The sequence below is a fragment of the Lactuca sativa genome, chromosome 8 (genome assembly GCF_002870075.4).
Source record: "Lactuca sativa cultivar Salinas chromosome 8, Lsat_Salinas_v11, whole genome shotgun sequence".
NCBI classification, from domain to species: Eukaryota; Viridiplantae; Streptophyta; class Magnoliopsida; order Asterales; family Asteraceae; genus Lactuca; species Lactuca sativa.
The window spans coordinates 196,662,394-196,685,149 of record NC_056630.2 but is presented as its reverse complement, the minus strand read 5'-3'; positions in this window follow the sequence as shown (position 1 = coordinate 196,685,149).

The following is a 22,756-nucleotide window of genomic DNA, read 5'->3' as shown; positions in this document are numbered from 1 at the left end:
ATGTTGTAAATACTTAGCAACGAATGTAGAATTGAGAAAATGCCAATGTCTTCAAGCATTTGGATGCTCTTCCTCATAATCACACTTGCAAACAATGATAATGCTTCCCAAAATCTACCCATTCTTTCTTTTAACTTCACTGCATCTCTACCCTATATATATAATAAATAGATATTTTACATAGTGACTGGATTTTAATTAAAGAGTAAATTTCAAATTTGGTCCTCATTATTTACTCAAAATCACAAGTTTGGTCTAACTTTTCAAAGTATCCCAAAATTGTCCTTTAATTTGCATTTTGTTGTGGATTTAATCCTTGTGACAATGAAATGAAAGTCTTAAATTGGACCAAATTTGTGTTTTTTTGGTAAAGCATATCAACCAAATCCGCAACAAAAACAAAATATCATATTTGTTTAGTCCAATATATATAAATATCTCTGTCCTAAATAAATTTCTAAAATATTATATTTGCTTAATTTTTTTTAATATTTTAAGCATTTTTATAATCATTCTTGTAATTTAAAATGATTATAATTATAAAAAATTGAAATACCCATAATACCCCTCTTTTATAGTTTAGGAATATATGATATCTGAATTCCGAATGGCGATTTCATATGTCGTAGTCGTCGCAGATAATCGTTGTCATCGTCATCGATAGTAGTGATTTCATCAATGATTTCATTAGGTACTAGGTGTGAGACCCGTGTATTACACGGGTTTATTAGAAATAAAAATTTAATATCAATATATAAATATGAAATATTTTATAATGTAATACTTTATGTAACAGAATGTAATCTTTTGAAAATTTGCAAAAGAAATTAAATCGTTTGAAGTATTTATGAGAATTTATTACCAAATTAATAGGATGATTTTATTTATTTATAAACCCGATTACGATTTTATGGAATTTTATTTTAAGAAAATAGACATCCCTAAAAAATTACAAGTGGAAAATAAAATTTATAAAATTCTCACAAAATGATAAGTGTCAAAATGAAGGAGAAGATGACATGTAGCAAAAAAACCTTAATTTATTAGAGAGGATTTCTCCCTTTACAAATATTTCGACGTCTATAGATAATTTCACTACTGGATACATCCAAGTGAAACCACAACCTCAAAAAGAAAATACAAATGTTTCTTATAGTTAGTTGTTTTTAAATGTTTTTTTTTACTAGTTATACAATTCGCTTTTGAAGATTATGATGGATTGTAATATGTTTTTTTTTTACATTTGATGAAACAATTCCTATACAATGGTTTTGGTAAATAAAGATACAAGATTTATAATGTGGTTACATTGTCAATTTCTTTTCCTATTAAATTGCCTTGTGAAAAACTGAATGCTGGATTTTATCTTCATTATTTTATCGAATGAGACTTACTTTCATGTCTTTTATTTATTCATATACTATAAATAAATATTAAGGATAAAATGTTGATTAAAAGATTAGATAAATATGATATACATGATATTTTGAACTTAATTTTATAAAAAGGAGGGTATAAGAGTAAACTGATAAAATTAATGATTCAAAGTGATTATAAAATATTAAAAAAAAGATTTAGACAAATATAAAATTTTAAGAAATTATATATATATATATATATATATATATATATATATATATATATATATATATATATATATATATATATATATATATATATATATATATATATAAAATATATATAATATTTTACTATTTAGTTAAGTCAATTAAATTGTCCAGGATCAATTTGTAATTTACTCTTAGTTAAATTAGAATATGTTTAGCTTTTTATTTTTTATTTTTTTAACTATAGGAGAAAAAAAATTACCAAAAGGGTAAATGGACATGTGTAGATTAAGAAATGAGATGGGAATGTCGACATTTGAAGGAGTTGGAGTGACGAAAAAAGCATAATTGAGTTGAAGATGACAACATCAATTGTACATGTGTACCAGCTTCCTGACACTAATTAAGAAATCATTTTTGTATGGCTTTCTTAGAAAAAAAGACTCTTAAATAATTCTTTAATTATGAGACATTAGTGTGGGTCACATACTCACATGCACATCTACACAACCTAAGAAATTTAACAAACGTCTTCCGAATTGAAATATTAAATAATGTAAAGATATATATATATATATATATATATATATATATATATATATATATATATATATATATATATATATATATATATATATATATATATATATATATATATATATATATATATATATATATATATATATATATATAATTTTCTTTACATTATTCAATATTTCAATTCGGAATTTCTTTAAGACGTTTGTTTTATATATATATATATATATATATATATATATATATATATATATATATATATATATATATATTGTAAAGTAACAAGTGAAAAACGAACTTTGTTACCATGTAAACTAACAAGTGAAATATATATATATATATATATATATATATATTGTAAAGTAACAAGTGAAAACCGAACTCTGTTACCATGTAAACTAACAAGTGAAAAATATATAATGGTTAGAGTTTCATATTATTTATCAAAGAGAAGTACAAATACAATGAAAGAGAAATACATAATATATAAAGTGGCTAATTAGGATTTCTTAGCTAAAATGCCAAACATAAACCCAATACAAGATAAAGTCCAAACTTTTATTAGGCTAACACCCCCCTCAAACTCACAATGCAACAACAATAAGCATTGTGAGTTTGTCAGACAAAAAATGAAATCGAGGAGCAGTCAATGGCTTGGTAAGAATATCAGCAATCTGCAAAGAGGAAGAAACATAAGGAAGGGAGATATTGCCCTTTATTGATGACGACGTGTGAAATGACAATCAATATTAATGTGTTTTGTGCGCGCATGAAACACTGAATTTTTGCAATCATTATCGCACTCTCGTTATCACAAAACAAAGGAGTAGGCTGAGAGATGTGAATGTCCATATCTACAAGAAGTCATCTCAACCAAACAATCTCACAAGTGGCGGTAGCCATGGTTCGATACTCAGATCATGTAGAAGAACGAGAGACAACATCTTGTTTCTTACTATTCCATGATATCAACGAATCTCCAAGAAAAACACAATACCCAGTAGTGGACTTACGATCATAAATGTCACTATCCCAATTAGGATCACTATAAGCACATAACTCAAGACAAGATGTAGATGGAAATACAAGAATGTGGAACTGAGTACCATGAAGATATTTCAAAATACGAAGAACAGCTCCCCAATGCATAGTAGAATGAGAAGTGGCAAACTGCCTAACCACATGAACTACATGATCAATATCCGGTCTAGTGACATTGAGGTAAACCAAGCTCCCTATAATGTTACAATAAAGGTTTGGATCGGATAAGGGGATACCATCAGTTGGAGAATACTTTGCATTACTCTCTATAGGCGTATCAATTGTCTGATTATCTATGAATCGTGCTCGTCCAAACAAATCTGAAGTATACTTCGTTTGAGATAAAAAATAACCCTTTGGAGATTGAGCAACTTCATTCCCCAAAAATAACGCAACAAGCACAAGTCTTTCTTAGCAAAGCGGTGAGCAAAGTCACTCTTTAAAAACTCTATACCATCATGATCATCACCAGTAATAATCATGTCATCGACATATAAGGAAAGAATAATCTGACCTTCACTCATACAATGAGTGCAATGAACAAATAGAGCCGAATCATGATTAATTGGTCAAAAACCAAGCGAAGTAATCTGTAGCATCCAAAAATCTCAATAAATTTTAACTTTTCAAAACAACCCATTTCTTCCATAAAGTGTTTACAAAACCAATCTTTCAAAAATATTATTCAAAATCAGAGTATCCCAAGATCTAGTGTCACGAAAACAAGAAGATGTGCACAATCACGCTTTCACTTTCCCACGATCATTTGGAGTACCTGAAACAATAAGCTGAAACCGTAAGAGCAAAGCCTAGTGAGTTTCCTCCTAAAGTACCACAACACGTCATAACAACAATAACATGTACACATGAGCGTTCAGCATGAATGGACCACCTCGCAGGCCTACAGACTATTTGGACCACTCCCAGAGCCTTTAGCATGACTGGACCACCGCACCGGGCCTACAACATATCTGGACCACTCTCCGGGCCTTCGGCCTAACTGGACCTCCTAATACGCCTTCATTCTATCCGAACCGCCCTGAGTATCTTGGCCTTCAGCACAAAGCAGGACTGCCTCAACCCAACAAACCATGAAATATCAACACACACCATAAAAGTCAATAACTACCAGATATAGGTAGTCATACAGATCTAACAGATGAGGAAAACTCACTTCTCAGCGTTAAAACAATCTGAATGAATCTCTGCTCTGACAGTCGACTCTATAAGTCACCTATTCAACAGATAGAGACCAAGGCTTAACTATAGCTCAAAATACGCAAAATTCCCTTAAGTCAAACTTGGTCAACCCTGGTCAAAGTTAACGTCAACAATCAAGGTCCCAAAAGTCAATATCCCTTCCTGTAAGTCCCTAATTTGCCCGTGTATCAGCTAGATCCGTTTGATGGTGCGGAATCCCAATCAAACGGATGATGTCAGATCAAATAGAAGAGAAGGAGAAAAAGATTAATATGAATCTTGTATGAATTGATTAGAATTAAAGTTCCAGATACAAAAGATTCACACAAAATGCTCTCTGGCCGTAAACTCCTTCTAGTTCATCAATCATTACTCCTCACCCTAACACCTATATTTATACTTGGAGAATATGGGCTTGGTGGACATGGGCCGTAAATGGGCTTACGGCCGTAAGGTGTTTATGGCCATAAACTCAACCGTAAACATGACCGTAAACTCCAGAAATATTACAGAAAAATATAATTGCCTAGAAAAGCAAAGTATAAACCATATTTTTGACCCAACAATCTCCCCCTTGGTTTATAGATTTCTTTTCTTAATTGACCCAACAAGCTCCCCCTAAAAATTAGCTGGCTCTTCTTGATAATCTTCATTGGGAACTTGGCTTCAGCATTAATCTTCAAATTCTTCACGACTTCAGGATGAACTTGATGAATCTTCAATGAATGACTTCATCTTGAGCGGTTGGGTTTTTCTTCAAAATTTGGCATTGAACGCACGTTGGGTGAGGAGGTTTTACGTACTGATTCTTGAAAGATAGTGCTTTCAGCTTGAGAATCTTCAGAGAGAACATCAGAGAGAACAAATCTTCTAGATCACTTCAGTAGGTACAACAATAGCAGCAGACTGATTGAGGAGACTTTAATGCAATCCGTCACATAATCTTCAATTGCAGCTTCACCTTGCTTCTGGGGTTGAAGGATTGAATGTTGAAAGAATGATCTTCATTTCTTGCTCCTTCGAATGCAAATTCTTCGATGCTCACGGACGAGAATTTGGCTCAGAAATCTTCAACACAAACTCCATGAGTCTTATCTATACCTGAAAACACTTTTCAAGACAAAACAAAACTAAAAAGAAAACTTAGCACACAAATTAAAACATAAACAAAAATATTTTTTATATTTTTTTTTTAGATTTTTCTGAACAAGAAATAAAACTATTTTTGGATTTTTTTAATTTTTCTGATTTTTCTTTGATTTTTGAGTTTTTCTGATTTTTTTTATTTTTAATTTTTAATCCTCCCCTAGTATTTAAATTAGAAGAAACTATGACAAATTTAACAAAAAATAAAAATTGATATCTAACTTTAAGAGTGATTTGGGATCAAAGTTTTTAGACAACCTTTATCCACTTGTCGGTACCTTCCATATTCACATCTTTGTCTGGTCGATCGTCGGTATTGTTGTCCACTTAAACACGAAAAATTGTGACAAATTTAGGATATACTATTTGTTACAAGACAAGGTGAACTTAAGTTCCTAGATATTATATCTGATCCTAAGTTCCTAGATACTATATCTTAAGGACCATTCAGCTGACGACGACCAGAGATATTGTTGTCCACCAAAATTGAGCAGCGAGATCTACAGACAATTTGTATTTGTTCAATTTTAGTTGTAGTAGAACGTGTTTCCTGCTTCTTGATATGCCCCAGCCATCAAGAACTTCCAGAGTACTCCTTACACCGGGTGAACAGACAACCATTCAGAGAGAGAAGAGATTCAGAATTCTATTACTTACTACTTCAGAGGGGTTGAGAAGAAGAAGGTTGCATATGCTGTGTACCAGGTCGGATTAGAAGTCACGCAAAGGAGACAGCATATGGCTAACAGATAAGAAGTATTTCACATATATAACTTGCAGAGAAATAGAGTTGCATATGTTGTGTACCAGGTCGGATTAGAAGTCGCGCAAAGGAGACAACATATGGCTAACAGACGGAAAGAAAGAAAATGATATTCTACAGACCTAATTTATCGGGATTTACCAGTCACCCCATCCAACCAGAATTAAGGACAGAATACGCACATCGAGGAAAAGTTAAGCCACGTTTCCAAGTACGGGTTCAATTAATGTGACGAGTAGATTCTTATGTATATCTCCCTGCTCAACCTATCCGAGCGTCGTGACATCAGGTTAAACGGATCTAACTAGGTCAAAGTTCGTCAAGTCCTTTAAATTCATTAGGTTCAACTTTCATAGTCAAGTCCATTTTAAAAATTTTCGTGCCTACCGACACATCAAGCCAGAGCATAGACCCTTCAACTTTGGGTACGTTACGCAGACTCAGATTGCCTGTTATCACTTGATAATATCACTTCCCAAAACATCTCCCTCAAGCACATTTCATAACTAACATATATATTTTTTTTGATTTTCTGATTTTCTAATCTTTTTGTTTTGTTTTTCTAATTTTTTGTTTTGCTTTTATTTCTCCCCCTCAATTTCTGCATAGGAGAGAAACGAAAATAAATGCGCAAATTTAAACTATCCTAAAACAAAAATTTGTCTTTAAAGCAAATCAGCTTAAGAAAAACTCAAGAGTATAGAGAAGAAAACTCAAACCGTAAGTCACCGATTGAATTTGCATCCAGAAGGTCTGAGAACAGCACGCGTAATCTCAGAACAGATCCGAAAATTCTTCATGTCTTTAAGCAAAAACCCCATGTGATCCCTTCCTTTCTTCCTTTCCCGCAATGGACACATACTCTCAAATAATGGTCTGAATGTTCTATAGTTGAGAGATGCCTCCTATCATGTGCCTGGAGCAGCCACTACCAACAAACCGAAGTCTGATGATATGCCTCCATAGTTGCTCCGACACAGAGCGGGATCAGTTGGTCTTTGGAACCCAGTCCATTTTGAAACTGGGTCGACCTTTTTCATCCTTGCACGGTACTCTCTCCCATGACATATCCTGCTTATCACAAACAGAAGTTGTAGAAACGTTAGAAGCATTAGGAGATTTGGGAGAGTGAGCCTTTGGAACCCATTTGTAGTTGGGTTTAACCCATTTCTTTTTCGATCCTATGGGTGGCTCAGTACTTTCTTTGGAACTTGATGTCGGCCGTTGAGATGACTTTGACCTAGTCGGTCTTGGTTTTACAGGAGCATCTCTTGAACTGGACTTCTTGGCCGACATTCCCTTCTTGCCCTTGCCATTTAGATTCTTGGCCTTATGGGATTGATTCTTGGCCTTCTGCGCATTCCAGTCGGCATTGTCTAAACGTGACTTTGAGGGGTTTCTTTTGAAAAATCTCCCTCTTGGCGCGTTTTGCCAGCCTTGTGCATAGTAGGGAACATAAGCGCGATTTGGACAGTTTCGGGCAATGTGTCCAGGTGTTCCACAGTGAAAACAAGTCTTTTTCTTCACTGTGAAGTTATTTCTTCCTGCCCCTGGTGGCGTATCATTTCCTTGTCTCTTGTTGTTCCCACATGCACACTTGCCACAAGAACTCTGTTGCGTTGGAATTGGTGGCCTGTATTTCTCAACGGCAGGTTGATTAGAAGCAACAGATTCAGAGTTCAAGGGGTCGTTTGTTTGTTCAGAAGAACTCTCCTTGTTCTCATCCTCTGTTACTTTGCCTGCACAAGAAGTAACATCATTAGTATCTTCAACATTAATAACTCCTCCTGACACAAATCCAGCTCGTTTTCCATATTGAAGATGTGCTTCCCTGTTAATTTCTTTTTGTTTCATAGGGATGGATGTGTAGTTATGATTGTAAGGAGGAGGTACACTGTCATACCCTAGACCCTTGTTTTGATTCCTTTTAAACTGTATGCTTTGGTCTATCATATTTGCAACCACCTCACTTGAGAAATCAAATTTTCTAACATCAAGTTTGGCGGTTTCAAACTTTCCTTTCAAAGATTCAACTTCAGCCACTAGCTCAGCATTTTGTTTAACTACATAATCATAGTTTTCACATTTGTTACTGTAGTCTTCTTGAAGTTTCCTAAAGTCCTTGGTTTTTGCTTCTAACTCAGCCTTCAAGGGTTTCTGTCCTCTCCTGAGATTATATCCTTCATATCTCAGGTCCTCAACTTCTCTTTTAAATACATCAATTTGTTCTCGAAGAAACTTAATCGTATCTTCACATGATTGAGAACATGAATGAGAACATGACACTTCATTAACCGGAAGGTTTACAGAACTCTTTAAAGCGTCAAGCTCTTCAATTACTTCAGCAATACTAAGACAATTAAGATCTTTTGTCTTCTTGATGACAGCCACGTTCATATCCCAAGATTTCGGAACTGAATTCAATATCTTTTTGTTTATCTCAGATTTGGTGAAAAAGATCCCAGCAATATTCATCTCAGTAGTGAGTGTGGTAAATCGCTGCAACTGAGCTTCTAGGGTTTCTCCAGGGATATAATCGAACATGTTGAAATTTTGTCTTAAGATATCCTGACGACTCTCTTTCATGTTTTCAACTCCCTCGTAGACCTTAAAATTAATTAAAAAGCACAACTAGAAGCTAAAATAAAGCTTAAAAGTCAAATTTTTAAAAAGTCAAACTTGAAAATCAAACCGAAAAGTTAAATTTGAAATTTTAAAAGTGAAACGAAAAAGTCAAAGGTCAAACTTGAAAGTCAAAGTCAAAATTTGAAATAAAAAAGTCAAAAATAAAATTCAAAAATTTAAAAATTAAAATTTTTGGTTTAAAAAAGATATTTAAAAAAGAAAGAAATTGATTTTGGGGTTAAAAGTGTCAAATTTCGAAAATAGGAAGCGACAGGTAGTGTTTAAGAATTAAAACGGAAGGCTTGTAACAAGTTGTTCCTTGGTTCAACTGGTAAGGCGGAGGGAAGGAGGATTTAATAGACATGAGTTCGATCCTTGCCAGACGCAATTCCGTTCTTAATTTTTATGAAGTGCGCTGATGCAAGCCTGCTGCAGAGCCGAGCCGAAAGCGTTCGATCCGCAAGCCGCCGAGCCGAGCCGCAAACTCCGAGCCACAAGCTCGGAACCCTAGCCGCAAACACGAACTCCGCCGCCGGCCGTGAACTGTTTCCGGCGGTAAGCTCCGGCCGAAAACCCTTCAACGATTACGTGAAAAACAACGATTTTTCGACTATGAACCTCCAAAACTCGATCAAAAACCCCTTTTTATGAGAAACACGAAGAACAAACCCCCTTTATTTTTGCGAGATCTATCCAAAAATGCAAAAATATTTCGAAAATAAGATCAAATAATGCCCCAAAATAGGGTTTACGGCCCAAGAACTCGGTGTTTACGGCCGTAAGCTTGGACCGGAAACACCAATTATTCAGATTCCAGATGAAACAATAAATCCTTTTGACTGATACAACCAGGATTTAATACCAATTGTAAGTCCCTATTTTGCCCGTGTATCAGTCAGATCCGTTTGATGGTGCGGAATCCCAATCAAACGGATGATGTCAGATCAAATAGAAGAGAAGGAGAAGAAGATTAATATGAATCTTGTATGAATTGATTAGAATTAAAGTTCCAGATACAAAAGATTCACACAAAATGCTCTCTGGCCGTAAACTCCTTCTAGTTCATCAATCATTACTCCTCACCCTAACACCTATATTTATACTTGGAGAATATAGGCTTGGTGGACATGGGCCGTAAATGGGCTTACGACCGTAAACTCAACCGTAAACATGACCGTAAACTCCAGAAATATTACAGAAAAATATAATTGCCCAGAAAAGAAAAGTATAAACCATATTTTTGACCCAACACTTCCGAGCGGAGTACACATTGCGTACCAAGAGACTACTCCCAACATACTCTGATGTTGACTAAAAAGCGGGGCGTTGATCGTGTACGCGCAACGTACCCCCAGGTACACCCAATGTATGCTGTCGAGTCCCAAAACTTCATTAAGAGCATATTCCATTAAGCCCTTCCATCCAAAACTCATATCCAAGCCCAAAATGATCCTAAGTCATAAAGTTTCCAAATTTATGACTTTACATGGGTATTAAGTGATGGGTTTTGGCCATATGAACATTCCTATGTGCACATGCAAACCCTAATGCTTGGATCTAGGTTTCTCTAAGTAAACATGCTTTGAATCCAAGACTTCTAATGTCTAATTAGGTATAAGAACAATACAAAATCAGATCTAGAAGTTTACCTTTGAATCTCTTGTTTGATCTTGTTGTCTTGGAGCTCTAGAGTCACAATTGTCACTCCTCTAATGGCTTACAAACACCAACTAGCAAGGAGGATGATTTGAGAGAGAGAGAGGAGAGGGAAGATTCGGCAGGGTTTCTTTTCTTTAGAAGAGATGCCGATTTCCCTTGCCCTAGGGGTCTATTTATACTTGTAAGGCTCCTAGGGTTTCACCCTTAAACCCTAGTTGGATAATCTTTCCTTAAAGCAATCCTAATCCTTACCTAAGATAAGCCTTGGACGAATTTGAGGCTCTCCCAAGCCCTAGAATTCGTCCATCCTCTATCCAAGAAGGATTTACAGCCCAAAGTGTAACTATCAAACAATTGACAGTTTATACCCTCTTATTTAATTAATCTCTTTAAGTCACCAAATTAATACTAATTAATTTATGACTTATATTAATCAAATAACAATATTATTATTCCTTATATTATTCTCATAATATATTAATAATATTTATTCTCTCATAATAAATCATCCTATCAAGTTGCTATGGTGAAGGCAACCCAAAAGGACCATGCACAATCGGGTCAAATACTTGCCTAATATAGTTGCAGCCTTAGACACTATTCCAACAGTCTCCCACTTGGATAAGTCTAGTAACTATATGTACAAGTACAATCCGATTCGCAATCGTAGCTCTCAAAGACGCTGTCAAACTCTGATCTAATCAATCTTGTCCTTTAGATAAGGGATCGTACAGTCCTCTGTTAGATATCATGCTGACAATTCTATTGAATGATTAGTCAAGCATTTAGGTTTCTCGATCTCTGATTTATTTGACATAGAACTTAATCGAACACATCAATTCAGTTCTGACCGGGCCCGACACATAAGTCAAATCAAATCATCGAGTGGCCGAGATATCGCTCTTATCCTCTTGGGATAAAAGTTATAGATAAAATTCGACTTATATGCATTTACTTATTCATTAATCATCTATACACAACAATGCGTTTTATAACACCGAGTTACTAATGCGTTTTCGCATTATCAATGTACAACCAATTAACAAATAACAAACCATATATCTAGGTTTTAAGACTATATGATATTATCGTCTTGCGATCACCCTTTTATATCATATTCCATAAGGTGATTCCAGCAAGCGCGGGTTTGTTCCGATGCTCAAAACTAGTTCATAAGCACTCATGAATGTTGCAGAAACCCTTTGCTATGTCTAATACCATTTAGACAATCTACACACCAATTCATGACAATCTTCATTCATATCTACTTCCAACATATGAACAATTGTGGACAATTTGAATATTTCGATTATTCTTAATAAATTCAATTATTTTGGAAGTCAAAACATGCAAAATGAAACAATAGTTAAACAATTAACATAAGACAATAACATTACTCATAAATAAAACTCCTTTATTTAATCATCAAATGTTAATTACATTTATCTATTACACGTTTCTAAAACTATCTAATCTATGCTAATATCATCCTTCAGCCCAATACTCCTAGCATGCTGCAAGTGCTTAACCCTACTCAGTCCCTTCGTAAGCGAATCTGCTGGACGATTTTGAGCTATCCCAAGCTCTAGAATTCGTCCAATCCCCATCCCTTAAGGATTTACAGTCTAAAGTGTAACTATCAAACAATTGACAGTTTATACCCTCTTATCTAATTAATCTCTTTAAGTCACCAAATTAATACTAATTAATTTATGACTTATATTAATCAAATAACAATATTATTATTCCTTATATTATTCTCATAATATATTAATAATATTTATTCTCTCATAATAAATCATCCTATCAAGTTGCTATGGTGAAGGCAACCCAAAAGGACCATGCACAATCGGGTCAAATACTTGCCTAATATAGTTGCAGCCTTAGACACTATTCCAACAGTCTCCCACTTGGATAAGTCTAGTAACTATATGTACAAGTACAATCCGATTCGCAATCGTAGCTCTCAAAGACGCTGTCAAACTCTGATCTAATCAATCTTGTCCTTTAGATAAGGGATCGTACAGTCCTCTGTTAGATATCATGCTGACAATTCTATTGAATGATTAGTCAAGCATTTAGGTTTCTCGATCTCTGATTTATTTGACATAGAACTTAATCGAACACATCAATTCAGTTCTGACCGGGCCCGACACATAAGTCAAATCAAATCATCGAGTGGCCGAGATATCGCTCTTATCCTCTTGGGATAAAAGTTATAGATAAAATTCGACTTATATGCATTTACTTATTCATTAATCATCTATACACAACAATGCGTTTTATAACACCGAGTTACTAATGCGTTTTCGCATTATCAATGTACAACCAATTAACAAATAACAAACCATATATCTAGGTTTTAAGACTATATGATATTATCGTCTTGCGATCACCCTTTTATATCATATTCCATAAGGTGATTCCAGCAAGCGCGGGTTTGTTCCGATGCTCAAAACTAGTTCATAAGCACTCATGAATGTTGCAGAAACCCTTTGCTATGTCTAATACCATTTAGACAATCTACACACCAATTCATGACAATCTTCATTCATATCTACTTCCAACATATGAACAATTGTGGACAATTTGAATATTTCGATTATTCTTAATAAATTCAATTATTTTGGAAGTCAAAACATGCAAAATGAAACAATAGTTAAACAATTAACATAAGACAATAACATTACTCATAAATAAAACTCCTTTATTTAATCATCAAATGTTAATTACATTTATCTATTACACGTTTCTAAAACTATCTAATCTATGCTAATATCATCCTTCAGCCCAATACTCCTAGCATGCTGCAAGTGCTTAACCCTACTCAGTCCCTTCGTAAGCGAATCTGCTGGACGATTTTGAGCTATCCCAAGCTCTAGAATTCGTCCAATCCCCATCCCTTAAGGATTTACAGTCTAAAGTGTAACTATCAAACAATTGACAGTTTATACCCTCTTATCTAATTAATCTCTTTAAGTCACCAAATTAATACTAATTAATTTATGACTTATATTAATCAAATAACAATATTATTATTCCTTATATTATTCTCATAATATATTAATAATATTTATTCTCTCATAATAAATCATCCTATCAAGTTGCTATGGTGAATGCAACCCAAAAGGACCATGCACAATCGGGTCAAATACTTGCCTAATATAGTTGCAGCCTTAGACACTATTCCAACAGTCTCCCACTTGGATAAGTCTAGTAACTATATGCACAAGTACAATTCGATTTGCAATCGTAGCTCTCAAAGACGCTGTCAAACTCTGATCTAATCAATCTTGTCCTTTAGATAAGGGATCGTACAGTCCTCTGTTAGATATCATGTTGACAATTCTATGGAATAATTAGTCTAGCATTTAGGTTTCTCGATCTCTGATTTATATCATATTCCATAAGGTGATTCTAGCAAGCACGGGTTTGTTCCAATGCTCAAAACCAGTTCATAAGCACTCATGAACGTCGCAACAACCCTTTGCTATGTCTAATACCATTTAGACAATCTACGCACCAATTCATGACAATCTTCATTCATATCTACTTCCAACATATGAACGATTGTGGACAATTTTAATAATTCGATTATTCTTAATAAATTCAATTATTCTGGAAGTCAAAACATGCAAAATGAAACAATAGTTAAACAATTAACATAAGACAGTAACATTACTCATAAATAAAACTCCTTTATTTAATCATCAAATGTTAATTACATTTATCTATTACACGTTTCTAAAACTATCTAATCTATGCTAATATCATCCTTCAGCCCAATACTCCTAGCATGCTGCAAGTGCTTAACCCTACTCAGTCCCTTCGTAAGCGGATCTGCTGGGTTATCTTCTGATGATATCCTCTTCACTACGAGTTGTTCTTCTTCTACACGATGTATAATAAAGTGATATTTTCTGTCGATATGTCTAGATCTACCATGATCCCTCGGTTCCTTGGTCAAGGCAACCGCTCCTTTATTATCACAGAAAATCTCCATGGGATCCTTTATGGCAGGTACAACTCCAAGATCACCGATGAAGTTCTTCAACCATATTGCCTCCTTCGATGCTTCGCTCGCTGCAATGTACTCTGATTCGCATGTTGAATCAGCTACGGTTTCCTGCTTGGAACTTTTCCAAGTTACTACTCCTCCATTCAAGGTAAAGACCCAGCCCGACTGCGAACGGTAGTTGTCCCTGTCGGTCTGAAAGCTGGCGTCACTATACCCTCGCACCTTCAAGTCATCACTCCCTCCGAGGACTAAGAACCATTCCTTCGTCCTCCGAAGGTACTTAAGGATATTCTTCACCGCAACCTAATGGGCTCTGCCAGGGTTCCCTTGATATCTGCTAACCATGCTCAAAGCAAAGGCTACATCAGGGCGAGTACAAGTCATAGCATACATGATTGAGCCAACTGCGGAAGTGTATGGTACTCGGCTCATTTCTGCTATTTCAGCTTCGGTACTCGGACTTTGAGTCTTACTCAACTTGGCATTACTTTGTATCGGTAATTCTCCCTTCTTCGAGTTTTCCATACTAAAACGTTTTAGTACCTTCTCTAAGTAAGTGTTCTGACTAAGTCTTATTAGTCTCTTACTTCTTTCTCTTACTATCCTTATGCTCAAAATATAGGAAGCCTCTCCGAGGTCCTTCATAGCGAAGCACTTCCCGAGCCAGGACTTAACCTCCTGCAGAGTCGGGATGTCATTTCATATGAGTAGTATGTCATCGACATACAAAACGAGAAAGCTAACTATGCTCCCACTGGCTTTGACATATACACATGATTCATCTTCGCTTCGTACAAATCCAAACTATTTGACTTTCTCATCGAAGCAAAGATTCCATCTGCGAGATGCTTGCTTAAGTCCATAAATGGACTTCTCAAGCTTACACACTCTATTCGGATGTTTCGGATCCACAAACCCCTCTGGCTGAGCCATGTAAACATCCTCAGCCAACTTCTCGTTAAGGAAAGCGGTCTTGACATCCATTTGCCAAATCTCATAATCATGAAATGCGACAATAGATAGCATCACTCTAATAGATTTTATCTTCGTAACTGGTGAGAAGGTCTCATCATAGTCAACTCCGGGAGTTTGAGTAAAGCCCTTCGCAACCAATCGCGCTTTATATGTGTCTACGTTTCCATCCATGTCGGTCTTCTTCTTGAAGATCTATTTGCACCCAACGGTCTTACGTCCGGGCACATTATCAACCAAATTCCAAACTTGGTTATCATACATGGATTGGATCTCGCTATCCATTGCCTCTTTCCATTTCGCAGACTCCGGGCCTGCCATGGCTTCCTTATAGCTATTAGGTTCATCAAGGTTTATTAGTGTACCAGCAGTAATATACGTGTCCCCTTCAGTAGTAATATGAAAACCATAAAACTGGGGTTGAACTCGAACTCTTTCGGAACGTCTAAGAGGTAAGGACTCGTCAATCGGTTCAACCGGAGTTTCCACCTCGGGTTGAGTGCCAGCGGTAGAGGTTCCTTCATCTATCGACTCTTGAATCTCTTCAAGCTCGATTTGCCTCCCACTGTCTCCTAGGCCTATGAGTTCTCGCTCTCGGAAAACTCCTCTCCTTGCAACAAAGACAACATTGTCCTTCGGTCTATAGAAGAGATATCCAAAGGATTTTTGCTGGTAGCCGATGAAAATACATCGCTCACTACGAGGTTCGAGCTTGTCGTGAGTATATCGTCTTACGAAAGCCTCGCAACCCCAAACCTTGATATGTGCTAACGAGGGAGCTTTCCCTGTCCACATCTCATGAGGTGTTTTGGCAACCTTCTTAGTAGGGACTCGGTTAAGGATATGGGCGGCAGTCTCTAAGGCATACCCCCAAAAAGAGATTGATAGTGAAGCACGACTCATCATAGAGCGAACCATGTCCAACAAGGTTCGATTACGCCTTTCTGCCACACCATTCATCTGTGGTGTCCTAGGTGGCGTCAATTGTGAAACTATTCCACACTCCTAGAGATACTCGTGGAATTCAAGACTTAGGTACTCTCCTCCTCGATCGGATCGAAGCATCTTGATTTTCCTGCCCAATTGATTCTCCACTTCATTCTTGAACTCTTTGAATTTTTCAAAAGTTTCTGACTTTTGCTTGATTAAATAGATATACCCATATCTACTATAGTCATCGGTAAAAGTCACGTAGAAGCGGTTCCCATCCTTCTTGGTTGATCTAAACGGTCCACATACATCGGTATGTATTAGGTCCAATAGACCCTCACCCCTTTCACACGTACTTGTGAAGAGTGACTTAGTCATATTTCCAAGTAAACAAGACTCGCACGTGTCATCTTCCCTAAGGTCGAATGAATCCAACACTCCATCCTTTTGGAGTTGGGCTATGCACTTCTTGTTGACATATCCATGACGACAATGCCACAAGGATGCTCTATCCATACTATTGGAAGAATCTATGTTCAAAACATCATTTCCTAAGTTATAAACAATCATAACAGTTTCATATATTCCATTACATGGTATAGCTTCAAAATAAAAGACACCATTTAGATAAGCCAAAATAGAACCATTCTCATTATTAAAAGAAAATCTAAAACCTTGTCTAAACAAACCATGAAATGAAATGTTGTTTCTAGCCATTTCTGGGGAATAGCAACAATTGTTCAAATCTAAACTTAAACCATTCCTAAGCACTAAAGAATACACTCCAATCTTGGTCACAGGCGACGATCTTCTGTTCCCCATGATTAGATTTATTCTTCCAGCCTCCACATCCCTATTTCTTCTTATTCCCTGCACATTAGAACAAATGTGGTAACCACAACCGGTATCAAGAACCCAAGAAATAGCATGAGATGAATCGTTAGATTTAATTGTGTATATACCTGCGAAAGACAGCTTGATCTTTCCTTCCTTGATGGCTTGCAGGTACTCTGGGCAGCTTCTCTTCCAATGTCCTATCTTGTGGCAGTGGTGGCACTCTGCCTCCTTTGGGTTAGGGCAGGGCTTAGCAGGATCAACTCTGGTCCCACTAGAAGAGGCACCATCTCGGGCTTTAACCTTGCGATAGTTCTTAGACGAAGCCTTCCTCTTCTTTCCCTTTCCTTGTCCAATAGCCAAGACAGGAGCAGCGGGTGGATTGGGAGTTGGTGCAACAGAATTGTCCTTGAAGTTGCTCTCAGCGACCCTTAAGAGACCTTGGATTTTGCTTAGGGTGACCTCCTCTTTGTTCATGTGGTAGGTCATCCTAAATTGATTGTAGCTTGGAGGCAAAGAGTGAAGCACCATGTCGTTCTTGATGCAATGTACCTTCGTTGCATCTCGTTCATGAGTTTCAAAAGCGGTCATTTCAGCCGGAGTAGCGATTCAGGGTTGATTTTCTCGAGCTTCTCATCGAGGACATACTCCTTATCCTTATAGCGAGCAATAGTGCGAATGTATCTTATCCATTCGCTAAAGTTCGTCCCATCGAAAGCGACCTTTTGACAAAGGCTCATTAATGTGAAAGAACTAGCAACATCGTTGTTCGCGTTCGACATCTACAAATAGAAAGGACAAAGATAGATTAGAATATCAATCCCTAATTATCACCCAATAAGAAAAATTAGGGCTAGGATCCATCAACAATATTTACATATTAGAAAAGGGATGCCGTAATCCAACATGCAAATAATATGAAGGTAAGTGAATGAGAGGATGAGGTTGCCATATCCTACCAGTTCGGCTAACGACCCTCCACTGATCAAGCAAGCGGTGGGTGTGAGTGTACACCCATTAAGCGTCATTTTATAGGCCGCAACCTTATACCCACCTTATAGATCGGCTTCGTGAATGAGGCCTACTAACGGTAAGACTAGCATTTTAGTTATACATACATACATACATATATATATATATATATATATATATATATATATATATATATATATATATATATATTAATCTTGTAATATTATATTAGTATAGGGTTGTATTTTAAACTTGTAGAATTCTAGGGTTTAAAATTTAAATTGAATAAATTAAAACTTTTAATCACAAAACATAAATTTCAAAACTTAAGAACAAGTTTTAAACATTTAAAAGATGGAGGATCAAATAACAAATAATATTAATTAACAATTAATTCCATAATTATCAATATCTGATTTATTTAAGATTTCTTGCATAATAATTTACCAATTTAATCAAATTAATTAATTAATTATCACATAAGGAAATTAAATATTTTATTAATTGATAAATCTCTTTAATTAGATCAAGATTATAGTCATATATATATCAAAAAATCGGATTAGGGTTGATCTAATATGATAAAGGCAAGTTTCCATAAGATAAATATCAAAAAATCCCGAATCTGGCCCTTCCTGACGCTCGGACTCGCTGAGTGCACCATGGGACTCGCCGAGTCAGGCCAACTCGCCGAGTCCATGACTCAAAAACATAAAATTCGAATTTTTCAAGCAAGATTCAAACAAACAAGCAACAATTTAATAGAAACCAATCAAGGCTCTGATACCACTGATGGGTTTTGGCCATATGAACATTCCTATGTGCACATGCAAACCCTAATGCTTGGATCTAGGTTTCTCTAATTAAACATGCTTTGAATCCAAGACTTCGAATGACTAATTAGGTATAAGAACAATACAAAATCAGATCTAGAAGTTTACATTTGAATCTCTTGTTTGATCTTGTTGTCTTGGAGCTCTAGAGTCACAATTGTCACTCCTCTAATGGATTACAAACACCAACTAGCAAGGAGGATGATTTGAGAGAGAGAGGAGAGGGAAGATTCGGCCAGGGTTTCTTTTCTTTAGAAGAGATGCCGATTTCCCTTTCCCTAGGGGTCTATTTATACTTGTAAGGCTCCTAGGGTTTCACCCTTAAACCCTAGTTGGATAATCTTTCCTTAAAGCAATCCTAATCCTTACCTAAGATAAGCCTTGGATGAATTTGAGGCTATCCCAAGCCCTAGAATTCGTCCATCCTCTATCCAAGAAGGATTTACAGCCCAAAGTGTAACTATCAAACAATTGACAGTTTATACCCTCTTATTTAATTAATCTCTTTAAGTCACCAAATTAATACTAATTAATTTATGACTTATATTAATCAAATAACAATATTATTATTCCTTATATTATTCTCATAATATATTAATAATATTCATTCTCTCATAATAAATCATCCTATCAAGTTGCTATGGTGAAGGCAACCCAAAAGGACCATGCACAATCAGGTCAAATACTTGCCTAATATAGTTGCAGCCTTAGACACTATTCCAACATTAAGTGCTTAATGTCTATAAGCCTATGTTCTTAACCCAATAAGACCATCTAACACATGCATGGGTTACATACAGAACTCGAGATCATATTTTTATTGTTCATAATAGCTTCATAATGGATAAAGTTTCCAACTTTACCCGTTAGAATGGTCCCAACAAACAAGATCTAGTCTTTAAGTCTCAAAAGGACTCAAAAATGCATCTTTTTCAACTTAATCCGTTAAGTTCAAGTCTCTAACCTTCAGATCTGAATCAAAATGATGTTTAGATGGATAAAGTTTCCAATTTTATCTATAACAAGGTCACAAACTTTCAGGATCTAAACTTTATGAACTTAAAGTGAACAAAAGCTCATGACACCCAAAACTAGTTAGATCTAACAATCTCATCATTAAGATTCAAACTTTATACCTCTAGAATAAAGATCAATGAGAACAAGGTCTATATATACTATCTCCAAAGCAACCTATTCTTCTTCAATGAGTTCCTTCTCCACCAAGGTGCACCAAGAACACTCCAAATCACTTAAAAAAAATCTTTTTGCTCACAAGGCTTAATCTAGGATTAGGGTCTCAAAAAAGGATTTTGGAGAGGTAGAGGCTGAGAATGGAATGGTTTTAGGGAGTTAAGAAGCTTAAATAGGGCTCAAACCATGAAAATATGGTTTGGGCACTAATCGTGTAAGCCCAACGTACTCCCTGTACGCTCAACGTATGCAGCTAACCTAAAAATCGCCCTAACTGCAAACAGTCGTAACTTCTTCGTTCCAACTCTGTTTTTGACGTTCTTTATATCCATGGAAAGGTGTTTAAGAGATCTAAAATATTATCTAAATATATTGGACTAACAACATCTCAAAAAAAAAATCCATATTTCATGCAAGAACCCGGCCTATAACTTTTCCCTTTCTACCCTTCGGCCCAAAACACAACTCAAGGGTAAAATCTCTTAACTATCATTACCTCCTTCCACAATGAATTAGCATTGCCTCCTTTAAGGCCAAAAACCTTACATAATCGACTTCCGGTCTATGGCTCATAAATGGAAGGAAACATGATGTTACAATGATCCCCCCACTTACATTAGATTTCGTCCTCGAAATCAGCTCTCATGTTGGCTTCACGATGGAGCCCCTAGCCGAAAACCCATAGATTTGATCGGCTCTAAACCTCCTTAGCTAATCGACGTCATGATAATCGCACACATAAGTACACCATTACGACAAGAACCAACTGGAAAATAGAACCCCAGACTATTTACTGTTGTTGAAACCTTCATTCAAAAACAAGGCAACTCCCTACGCGAGTCTCATCTATTTAACAGTTGCAAAGAAGCATGTATAACACCAACATATTCTATGAATTCCTAGCTATAAGACCGAACTTCTAATGAGAACTACAGAGCCGAGGACTCTCAGAACTACAATCACCGAATCAACTCTATCAATATGCTTCCCGAGACCGGGAACCCATCAGATCTAAACTTCAGAACCAAAATTCCAGGACTGATATTCATTCATTCGATGAGCCCACCCCTTGTCCTTGACTAAGAACACCACCAAACATGCGGAATGAAGTACTCATAACACATCGATCATGAATTTCAACCAATTCCAAATCCATAAGATGTATCAAAAACCATAAATAAACCCTTGACTCCCTGACACGCCATTACCAACCACTGCTCCTTTGAGCAAAGATGATCAATCCAAGAATTTTCACATTGCATCCAACCTTTATTAGCTTAGGTGTACCCCCACCTTGCAAATCACTCGAGACATTCACAATGAACTTCACAATTCGAGACTCGATAACTGATACCCAACCTTGGTAACCAATCCCTAAAAACAGCTCGTGAACAAACAAGATTTATAATGCAAACACTCTGCAAGAGACTTTCTGATGCACGAGTGATACTCTTTTACCACGCACAATTCCTTTCGTAGTAAAAGTTGCTACCAACGCAAAATTCGACGAAAAAAATGGTCGCACACGACTCAAGAATGTGATAGACGATCGCACTCTTGTTCCAATTCAAAGGATATAACCCAATTAAGAACCATGTATATAATTCGAACCAAGTGCTTCATTACTATCTTGTCCAACCCACATACACCCCTAACGACAATATCTAATGAACTTACCACAATATACACCCTTAGGGAAGCCATAACCTTACCCAAAAGAGGTGAAGTACCAAAGTTCTAATGAAATGGTGAACCTCGGTCATTAAAAGAAAGGCGTCCTCATGAACGATCAAAACAAGTTCCCATACCTTGATTGAGACTGAACACACCCCATCAAACCGTAATTATCTCGATAAAACTTTTAAGGTTATCCAAAAATGTTGCTAAGACTCTAGTCGGATCCATCCAAATACCAACCCTACCAGCACGACATGTCAAAAATTAGATTCCACGCAGATCTAATGTCCTACATACCTGCACCGTAGATCCATATGAACCATTCTTCCGACACCACAAACTCGAACAGATCGGTCATCCTCCAAGCAGAGTACATAGCTCTCCCCCACTAAGGGTTTGAATTACCACTTACTGGTGTTGTAACCAAACCATATCTCAAACCAGCTCAACCAGGTACAAACCATCCCTGACTCTTGGAATGTATAACACACGCAAGATGATATTCCAAATAAGGACAAAGCAAACCCTAAGAGATTCTGAATTTCAGATGAAGACCTCAGAAAATTTTCCGATCATAACTACCCTTAACATTAAGGATTTCATGCAAATGCATAAGAAAAACACCAACTTACTCTCCAAAACATACACTCATTTCCTGCAATCCAAAAAGTCAATCTGGTACCTGACATGCCTATATCCAAGGAAAATAGACCCTTGATCACATCACTAAGCATGTATACCACATCAATCCTCCTGCACATTTCCATACTGACAAACTGCCACCAAACAC